The 10,892-nt window shown below is 55.1% G+C and overlaps 1 long non-coding RNA gene across 1 annotated transcript; it reads right to left on the reverse strand.

Moving 5' to 3' along the window:
• Nucleotides 1-2,002: 2,002 nt before the first annotated feature.
• Nucleotides 2,003-6,742, reverse strand: LOC120411060. Its single transcript, XR_005603482.1, has 2 exons — nucleotides 6,523-6,742; nucleotides 2,003-6,101 (listed from the first exon to the last, which is right to left on the reverse strand). It is a non-coding gene; the product is annotated as an uncharacterized LOC120411060 (long non-coding RNA).
• Between the last annotated feature and the right edge of the window lie 4,150 nt (nucleotides 6,743-10,892).

The raw sequence follows: 10,892 nt of genomic DNA on the forward strand, positions 1-10,892 counted from the left end.
CAAAGAGGATTCTCCGTGGGTGACATGGGCTTGAGCTTCCCTTCTCCCATCTCTCCAGGTCCCACCTGCCTGCCCAGGTCGCTGTGCTGGGGCTGCAGGGGCTGCAGGCAGAGCCTGGCACAGGGAATCAGCACCTGCACCAGTTTTGATGTGCAGAGTTGCACCAGATCAGCACATTAGCAGTTCAGGTTATAAATACTCAGTTATAGCCCTTCCCCTCTGGAGTATGTACCCCATATGTGTTCTGTACCATACGTGTGATTTCAGAGCTAGTAATTAAGTCCATATGTCTCGCTCTGCAGTTTCCATGGCATTACTGTCAGATTTTTTGGGGGGTTGTAATTTTTTTTTTTTTTTTTTTTTTGTGGTCAGTTGTGCAAGAAAATAGTTGATACAGGGATCTGAATACATTTCCTTTGAGTTAGCCGCTGGCAAGCGCTGCTGTTTCTATAGAAATGAAGGAACTGCCCCAGTGAATTTACATTTCAGAGCGCTGAGTTTTTAATGTGTTTGCTGTTCTAACGTGCCATAGTGAATAACACAGAAAAGCTCTCATTTGCACACCCTGCTCAGCTGAAATTGCATCCATCTGGGATGGGTATTGAGCATGTTATCCCTTCATGCCTTTCCTTTGCTGGAGACTCTCCTTCTTTATGTCATGTGTTAAACACTCTCCCTAGAGCTGGGGGAAGTCAGAGCGGGGTCTGGATGTCCAACTCTGGCAGGGAGCACTGAGGCTGTCCTGGGTCCTGGCTGTGAAAACATGGGTCTAGGGTGAGCCCAGCCTCACACCTTAGTGGGGAGAACATTCCCTGGGCACTCCTGGCTCAAATCCCTACTGCAGAGGAGCAGGGCTGCCCATGGAGGGTGGACAGCACTGGTGGGAAAGCTGGACATACATCCAGCTTGGAAAAACCAAGAGCCATGAGCTGAAATGGAGATGCCTCAGGTCTCCTTCAGTTGTTGAACACTTTGGGGTGGCTGCTGGATGTTTTTCATGAGACTTCTGGAAAACACCATGGCTTTGGGAAATTTTGAAATATCTCTGCTTTTGGCAGGATGGGAGAGTTGTTTCCTACCCAGAATGAATCTGGCTCCAGTTTCAAACAGCAAGAGCCGAGAGAGGTGGTGATGGCTATTTCCATCCCTGTCTGGTCATTTTTATTCCCTCTGGGTCTCACACCTTAACTGGACAGTGGAGCCAGGCTGAGAGGACTGGCCACCCCAAGGGACAAGGGATGGGCCAGGCAGTCTTTTACCTTGAGGTCACTGCTTCCACCCCAGACCCGGGATGCAGGGACTGAAAGTATTTACCAGCTGGTGCCTGGCCAAGTGACTTGTGAGAAAAGAATTCAGGGCTGCCGTCCAGCTTCTGATGGTCAGGCAACTGCATCAGGAACCTTGGCTACATCTGGGACCAGCTGACCCCTCCAAGCTCCCAGCCACGGTGGCAAGGCCCAGCAAGGCAGCGGCCGGGCATCGCCCCTGCCAAAGGAGAGACAGGAACGATGCCTGGTGCTGGGGACACTTGATCCTTCACCATTTCCCAGACATTTTTAGGTAGGTTTCACTAGAAAGAAGCACTGATAAATGGGCCTTGGGGCTGGTTCTGCTCTCTGACATTGCCAAGAAGAAGGAGCTGAGCAATTACATGAGGAGCAAATGGACTATCACAACCAAGAAAAAGCTTGGCTTAGCCAGAACTGTAGTGAGACCTGATCCTTCAGACCGAGGGGCTTCTCATTAGCACAGCACAGCCTTGTATCAGCTGTTGTGGAGGGACAACAGGGACATATCAAACCCATCAAACCCTGGGCAAAACTTCTGTATGATTTTTTTTCTGCAGTCCAGACAAGAGCAATTCATAATTGTCCCCCTAAGTTAAACAATCAGATAACTCAAAGAATAAGACTTTTGTAAAACAAAGCTTGGAAACTTCAGCCAGATGAGGTTTTCCATAATTATTTGGAAAACAGTGTCAGAAATCATCATGCATTCGACATTGTGATCCTCTGGGAGTTTATTTTCGGTATCAAACATCATCAAACATAAACTTCTTTCAAAAACTATCACTAGAAGTTTTATCTTCCAGACAAGATATAATCCCCAGATCCTGACCTTGTGTGGTTACTGACAGACCCTTTATATTTTCCGTGGAACTGGAAGGCTCACTCATGTTTCCTGGTCAAATTGGTCATTCTTTTTGAATCTCTATTTTTCTCATGGTTTCAGGCTAAAATAGACAGTGTTTTTCCTTCAGTTCTTGTCTAGCTCAAGGGTGCTGGGTGTTCTCACACAGCTGCCATGTCCCCTGCAGCATCAAAGAGGCTGCAAATGGAGGCACTCACTGATGTGCAGCCAGTGATGCTCCAAACTCACCCTGTAATTGTGCCAGCTCTGCTTTTCGAGAGGGGTTTGGTGGTGGCTGTGTTCCCTTCCAGCCCTGCTTTCTGTGACTCTGGCAAGGCTTTTGAAGATGTAAGTGCTGCACACATGAGGCAGCCGGTGTTATGCCTGGGAAGCGTGTGCTGCTGCAAGAGATTTGGGTGACACAGGCTGTGTCTGTTCCCAAATGTCACAGCCCTTCACATCCCCAGGGTTGCTCTTGGCTCACCATCAGCAGGAGCAGCTCAGGGTGCTGGTGGAACCAGGATGGTGGGACAGGGCGGTGACGTGGGGCAAAGACAGCCCTCTTCAGCTGGTATAGCTCCAGTGGATGCTCTGCAAACCCCTGGCTGTGGCTGGGACCTTCCCAAAGGCAGTGAAGTGGGCACTCCTCAGCATCCCTGATGATTGGAAGCAGCCTGGCTCCTGCAGGAGCTTTCAGCATGGACCTTGGGCACATTGGGAAGCTGGGCTGGGGGGGACTGAAGGGCTGCCAGTTCACCCTTCACACCCAGCACTTGAAATGACTGGTCACCACCCAAACCAGCTGACAAGGGGACATGCTGCCTCTCCCCAGGACTAATGCCAAAGGCTTTGCAGGTGAGTCCCACTTCCAAATTCCACCCCAGGGAACAAAGCAATGGCTGGGCTTGCTCTCCATCTTCTGAGCAAGACTGGAAAAGCTGAAGCAAGCGATGCCTCCATGTGCCAAGGAGTCCCAGGCCCCCAGCCCTTCCCTATGCCCCCTCCTGATGCCAGAGACATCTGGAGACATTTCCCAAGCATGAACTTCACATAAACCACCTCCTCTTGTCCCCTTCCCCAGCCAAATCAATAAAGACATGACTGAAACCTTTAGAGTGTGTGTGGGATCCAGTTGAGAAAAACAAACCTCTGGGTCTCACTATGGTTATGAAAGCAGCGATGTCGCCTGGAAAGTATGTACCAGGGAGCAGAGAGCAGAGGGGCGAGCAGAGGAGCTGGGCACCAGCTCAAATATGACTCAAAATCACGGGAAATTATTTCTGATTAATGTAATTACTTCGGCTCCAGCCCTGATCAATATGAGGAGCTAAAATGCTCATAAACCGGCCGAGAATGTGAACTATGCAGAATGATTTGTAAAAGGTGTTTGGCTGGGTGTGCTCTCCCCTGGCTGTTGGGTTGCCCAGGGCAGGGTGACCTGGTGCCGTGGGAGGTGGGAGAGCGGTGATTTGCTAATTGCAAACTGGTGGACCCCAAACAGAATCCCCCTCAAAGGAACAGGGAGGGGACTGCCTCATGCAGGTCCTGAGTCTAAATAAAAGCAACCAGCCTGCTTGGCTGGGCTTCTTCTGTGCTCTGACCACAAAGCAAGAGCCAAGATTGGCCTTTTACAGGCTTATGGTGGCCCCCACAGCATGGGGAGGTGCTGGTGGGCTGGCACTCAGCACAGCCCAGGCAGGGGCTCTGTGTGGGCACTGAGGGGGCAGTGGAGAACTGCAGGAGCATGGGGACACAGCTGGAGAGGACAGTGTCCTCAGGCCTCCTACCGCCTGAGCCCGAGCTGTGCCAAGTGTCGTGTCAACCTGCACGGCAGAGGTGCTGCCTCCTCAGGGGCATGGCTGTGACTTAGGGAACCGCACCCACAGAGGCAGATCAGGAGGAGGAGCCTGGGAGATCCCTGCAGGTCGAGGACGGGTTGGATGGGACTTTGAGAAGCTTTGTCTGGTAAAAGGTGTCCCTGCTCGTGGCAGTGATTGGAAACTACATGATCATTAAGATCCCTTTCATCTCGAACCATCCTGTGGTTCTAAGATCCCCTGCAGCAGGTCCCCAAGAATGATGCCTGTTGGCCATATGAAGGTGGTAGGAACTTCCCCCTGTGAAGGCAAGCTGGGGTTGGGGAAAAGGTGCTCTGGGGCATGGGGGTCTCCCATGAACTGGTGGTTCCTCTGACATGGTGAGGAAAGGGAAGAAGGGCTGTTACAGTCTCATTTTTGTCCTGCTGTTTCCCCAGGAGACTGAAGAACCCCACTGTGAATGTCTCCCACTATCCAGATTTCTCAGGACAGTGTCCCCAAAAGCAGGGATAGAGGCAGAAATAGGAAATAAGTTCTCCTGGGCCAGGAGCTGTCAGTGCTCTGGCACCACGGGGCAGGAGGAGATGGAGTGGTGAGGGCTTCACCCTCCCACTTGAGCTGCTCTTCAGGCTCCGAGCTGCCACTGCCCATCAAACAAGCTGAAGTCCCTGTCTTTGGTGGTGACAGCTCCATCTTTACCTGGCAGTGAGGCTGCAAGTGACAGCCACCACCTGATGCTGCTATTGCTGCCTCTCTCCCACAGGACACTTGATTAGCAACTGCTGGAAAACTCCCTGGTTCTTTTTGAATGGGACTCTGTTGGCTTTCAGCCATGCAAGCCCTGCCTGTGTGAGGTCCCTGCACCTACAGCCCTCCTGGCCACGGGAAGGAGACCGTTCTGGAAGTTTTTAATTTTCTGAGTACAGTGTTTATGATTTTCTTTAAAAATGGGTAAAAAAAGAAAAAAAAAGGCAAGAAAAGCCCGTGACTCGTGACTCAGTGGGATGTGTCAGGCTCTGGATTAGAATCTGCTCATTCTGAGCACTGCCACTGTGGATTGCCTCTTCTGCTTGCATAACTGGTCCAGTTCTGCTTCTGGCAGAGAGATCAGCCCACTGGTGATCTCCTTTTGGGAGATCAGACAATCCAGAGTGAGAGGAGCCCCCTGAGCCTCACAGAGCATTGCTGCCCCACCAAGCTGGCCACAGACCTCCAGGGCCATCTGCAGAGACATCATGGAGGGAGGTAGTGCAATGGTGTGAAAACATTCCAGATTTCTGTGTCCCCAGGTGGAAAATATCAGGAACTTCTATCAGGGGTCACCAGAGCAGGGCTCCCATCTGCAGCCACTGCTTCCAAGCTGGGAAAAGCCTGGCAGTTTGTGGTGGAGCTGCAGCAGCACTGCCTCAGCCACGCTGGGAACCAGGATGGGCTGGGCTGGGCTGGGAATTGCAAAGCATCCCTCCTGTACTTTCAAATCAAGACCCTTTGGGGTGGGTTTCCACTTGCTGAAGGGCTTTGGGGAGGGAAATAGAGAAAGGGAGTGTTTGACTTACATGGCTGTCTGCACCTGGTCACCCAGGGCTGGTGATGGCAGCCTGGCTATGGCTCGGCTTGTCTCTGGAGCTGCTCCCAGCCAGTTTGGAATCAGCCAGAGCCCCAGAGGAATGTCTTACAATGCAGCAGCTCTTCAAAGGCAGCTCTTCTCGAGAACCAAACCCCAGGAAGGAAAATGCATCCTGGAACCCCTGTCACCAGGGCAGCAACTGGAGTGTGGAGAGCAGTGAGTGCATGGGGCAGCCAGGCTGCTCCTCTGCCCTCCCTACTGGCCCAGGCTGCAGAGGATATTTTGAGGGGATCTGGCTGCTGTGTATGCTGTCTGTGATACTTTTCTGACATTACCTCCATGTTCTTCCAGGGGCAGGGAGCTCCCCAGGCCACATGGAGAAATCCTGGTCTGTGATTTTGCTGGAAACCACATGTAGCACAACGTGGTTGGGGTTGGGAGAGCATTTCCCCGGCATTTGTCTGCATTCTCTAGCTGCCAGAAGCTGACCGCATTCAAATCCCGGTTTTCTTTGCATCCCTTGGTCCTGCTGAGCTGTGGTCTGCCATCCTGCTGGCCTGCCACCCAGAAATCCTGCTCTGGATCATCTGCATGAGGATTAAAAACAAACACTTCCAAACCGCAGTCCTCGAGTGGGAGGCAACGAGCCGAGGGCTGTCGGAGCAAAGGGAAGATCCTCGGAGCTGTGCAGGAGAAGCCAAGCCAGCCTGGCACACGCTAGTGGGCAAGGGACAAGTGCAGAGGCTCTGACTCCAAGGGACACCAGCCACCCTCTACATGCAGCCCCAGCTTTGAGATCTCGCTTTGCTGCTGCCACAGTTCCCAGACTCGTGGTGCAGCTTCTGCTGCAGACCAGTCCCTTGCCCAGCAGCTTGGTCCAGGGATGCTCTGCTCAGCCCAGGCTCCCTGCAGCAAGGCAGAGCTGTGCCTCCAGCCTTGGCTGCTGCAGCCTCCCTCCCTAAATTCCACCTGACAGTGCTGCTGTGCCTTCCCCTGCGTTACACTTACCTCGTGCCTCCTGTGATGGCACCAAAGGTGCTACAACCCCATGGAGAGGCAGCTTGAAGGTCCTGCATTGTCACACAGCTCCTGCTTGGACCTGGATACATCCTCCACAGCCTGATTGTCTTCCTTGTCCCCATGCAGGACCACGGGCACCTGGTTTGAGCCAACCTACCTCTCCCAGGGCTTGTCTGCAGGGTGAGAGCCCAGCCTTGCTCCTCCTGCCTCTGAGCCCTGGCCCCTGGAAACATCTGCAAGGAAATAGCTGAAGGTATTGAAAGGGGAGGCAGGAAACGCTCTGAATATTTTTTTTTCTAAATATAATGGCACTAATGTTGTTTGCAGTGTTAAAAATAGAAACGAAGAGAACCTGCCTTTTTCCTGTTTGCTTTCAGCTCTCACTTTCCCGCCTGTCTCTGCATTCTGGGGCTCTGCATGAAAATAAACCCATGAAAGATCTCAGCAGTGTGCAAAGCAAAGCTAGATGAGTTTTGCCTTGGCTTCAGCTTCCCCAAGTGGGGCCATGCTCCTCTGTGGAGCACAGGGATCTTCAGGCTGTGCACTCCTCACCTCCAGCCACTGTCCCTGCAGGCTCCGTCCAGCTGCAGTGGGACCAGCACTGACCCCACTGCTGCAGAACTGGCCACTCACTGGGAGCGTGGCCACCCTCCTGCACCCTGTGTTCGGGCTCTGGTCACTCTCCTGACTTTCCCAAGTGGATCAGTGCTACAAGTGGGCCCGGAGCAGCACTGCTGCTCTTCCTCCCATGGCTGACAGAGCTGTGCTCCCGCCCCAGGCTGGATCTGCCAGGGTACTACCACAGAAGCCCTGGGGAAAATCTCCCTGCTCCCACCTCTTCTGCTGGAGATATTTCTCCAGATGCCTGTGGCACATTCCTCTAGCATGCACTGCATGTACCCATTCTCAGGTCTCCCTCCAGCCTCCTTCCACTGGGAGGATTTTGCTGCCAATCTCTCACCAGCTCATTACAGAGCAATGGCCATCACTAAATTCAGAGGCTGATGGATTCAAATTCACTTTGGCAGCTTCGAGCCAGACCAGGGTTCCCAGAACCTGGAGGATCAGGTGTGGGAGCCAAATCCCAGTCCTGAGCACAGCAAACTCACCAGGGACACAGTATCTGAACAGCAACGTGCCTTTAATCTGGGAGGCGATACCACACCCGGGCTCAGCACGGCTGCTTGGTTGCTGCAGGTGTTCAGAGGAAAAGCTCAGCACTCATTTTTCAGCAGAGCAACCCAGGGAATGCGTGTCTTGGATGGAGGCTGCTGCCTGATTTATTACAGACTCAGCTCGAGGTGCCTCGGGAGAGTAAGCCCTGGCAGAGGATGAGAGGCAGGCGTGTGTACGGATGGATTGCAGCACACAAAATGCTGCGTTGTAGTAAGACTGCCTGGAATGCACCGAAGCCGGCAGCGGGAGGATGAATGAGTTCTCTGGCCTGGTTTACATTCCTCTGCTGTCCCCAGTTTCTTTCTTGAGCTGGTGAATGGGGAGGGTGGGCAGCCTTGGACTTTTGGTCTGTCTTGGAAATCCACGAGGCAGCCAAGCGCTGGCCTGGAGTGTTGCTGGCACTGTCCTGGCCACATGAGCATGCTGACAGTGCCAAAGGACTGGCTCCACTATGTCCAGGTGCCACCCCTTGTGCAACATCCCTCAAAAGGCTGACTTTTGCAAGGAGTGGTTTCTTCATAACGTGGCAGCTTACAGGGCTGACCTCAGGTTGTTCTTAGTTAGCTGAAAATCAGGTGTTTAAAATGCCACTGGACTATTGTGAGTCACTGTCTGGGCCATTTATGTGTCAAAGAGCCAGTTCTCCTGTGTGTCACTGTAAAGTCTGTGCTTGAACCTGGCATGATGTGATTTTAAAAACAACAAGAAGCTTCCTCATGCTTCACTCCCCTCCACTAGGTGCTTTCCTGGCCCTGGCATAGCTCTGGCCTTGGGTAGCCCACACACTTCTGCAGCTTTTCGACTGCCTCTTCCTGACCGAGCGTGTCTGGTGCTGCCAGTGCCCAGTCTGTGCTGTCAGCAAGCATTCAGGTTTTTCAGCAGTGGTGTGTCAGCAGTATCCAAAGGGATCATTGATTCACAGAGTGTGACAATGATGAGCTTCACTGGGGCTTCCTGACTGTGCTTTTGGGGCCCATTTGGGCACCAAACCTGTGGTAGGAATGGGATTCTGGGATTGCACCCACCTGGTGCAATCTGTCATGGTGTTAACTGGGGCTGAGCCAGAACCATTGACAGAGGGTGGGCAATGGGGACTGACTGCCCATCGCCAGGAGCTCCTGCCCTGCTTAGTGCAGACTGTCTGTCTGACAGTCCCTCTGTAATGCACAGTGGGGTGATTGCCCTGGATTTACAGGTGGGAGCTCAACCACAGGGATTTCCCAGGTGTTCCCCTCTGCCCGGCCCTGCTGCTCATCTGCGAGATATCCCGCCCACAACCCATGCTGTGGTGTGAGCTGGGAATGAGACAAAGCCTTGGCATCCGAGGAGAAGAAAACAGCCCTTGGAAAGGACTTTAGCCATAACCTGTGTGTTCAGGTGCTCGGCCTCTTCACCTGGCCAGGCCGAGCAGACAAACGAGGGTTCCCGGGGCGGAGGGCAGGGGGCTTGACCCGTGGTCTGGCCGGGACGGGGCGGGCGGTGGCGGCTGCACAGCCCCGATCCCGCGGCACCGGTCCCTCTGCCCCAGTCCCTCAGCCCCAGTCCCGCAGCCCCAATCCCGCAGCCTCGATCCCTCTGCCCCGATCCCTCTGCCCCGATCCCTCTGCCCCGATCCCTCTGCCCCAATCCCGCAGCCCCGATCCCGCAGCCCCAGTCCCTCAGCCCCGGCTCCGCAGCCCAAATCCCGCAGCCCCGGTCCCGCAGCCCCGGTCCCTCAGCCCCGGCCCCTCAGCCCCAATCCCGCAGACCCAATCCCGCAGCCCCGGCCCCGCAGCCCCGATCCCGCAGCCCCAATCCCGCAGCCCCAATCCCTCTGCCCCAGTGCCTCAGCCTCGGTCCCTCAGCCCCAATCCTTCTGCCCCAGTCCCTCAGCCTCGGTCCCTCAGCCCCAGTCCCTCAGCCCCAGTCCCGCAGCCCCAATCCCGCAGCCCCGGTCCCGCAGCCCCGATCCCGCGGCAGCGCGCGGGCTCTGCCTCCCTCTGGTGGCCGCTGTGCTCGGGCTCGCCGGCGGCTGCGGGGCTCGCCGAGGGCTGCGGGGCTCAGCCGGGGCTGCGGGGCTCAGTCGGGGGCTGCGGGGCTCAGTCGGGGCTGCGGGGCTCAGTCGGGGGCTGCGGGGCTCAGCCGGGGCTGCGGGGCTCAGTCGGGAGCTGCGGGGCTCAGCCGGGGCTGCGGGGCTCAGCCGGGGGCTGCGGGGCTCAGCCAGGGGCTGCGGGGCTCAGTCGGGGGCTGCGGGGCTCAGTCGGGGGCTGCGGAGCTCGCCGAGGGCTGCGGGGCTCAGCCGGGGCTGCGGGGCTCAGTCGGGGGCTGCGGGGCTCAGTCGGGGGCTGCGGAGCTCGCCGGGGGCTGCGGGGCTCAGCCGCGCTCCGGGCTCCCCGACTGCCTCGCACCCCGTGGTGCCGGCCCGTGGCCCTCGCTGGGCGCACACGCGGGTTCATCCCAGCCGGAGCCGGCGGGTGCTGGAAGTGTGAGAGGGGCCAGAATCGCTCCTGGACATTCACCTCTTGCTTTTAAGCAATACCTTTCTGCTGTCCCTGGGGGAAAACTCTTTACAGGCAGTCTTGCATCACGCCTGGTTGGATACTAAGCCAACCTCACTAGAGACAGCTGCCTGGGAGTTGAAGCTGTTTTATTCCCAATAATCTGTTTTCAATTTCTTCTGCTGCCCTTGAAGCCAAGAGCTGAACAAAACAAGAGCTCCAGGAGATCCTATAGAATATTAATTGGGTCAGGGCCCTGGATTAGATAAATTAAAGCATCTCCAGATGCTCCAGAAAATTCCAGCTCGAAACAGTGAAGACTAGTTGCTCTTCAAACATTGTTTTACAGAAGCAGAGGCTGCGACCAGTTGGCCCTGGGGCTTGCAGCCACTTTTGCCATGACAGCAGCCAGGCAGTGCCCCAGATAGCCCACTAGTACCAGTCCTGCCAGGAGCCAGCATTAAGGAGATATGTGGGAACACCTGGTTATTCCCCTTCTCCCTCTGCTTCTTCTCCCCTTCACCTGCCTTTCTGTACCTGCAGTAGCTCCCAGTGTTGATGTTTCAGCTGGTGCTCAGCAAGCCCTGTTTGAGCAGTGAACATCTCATGTAAGTACTCAGTTTGGGATCCTCCGTTTGGAATCAGCCAGACCCTCACTGGCATTTCAGGGTGAGTGATCTGGACATCCTGGGATGGCACCTTTGA

This window comes from Corvus cornix, chromosome 20 (genome assembly GCF_000738735.6).
Source record: "Corvus cornix cornix isolate S_Up_H32 chromosome 20, ASM73873v5, whole genome shotgun sequence".
NCBI classification, from domain to species: domain Eukaryota; kingdom Metazoa; phylum Chordata; class Aves; order Passeriformes; family Corvidae; genus Corvus; species Corvus cornix.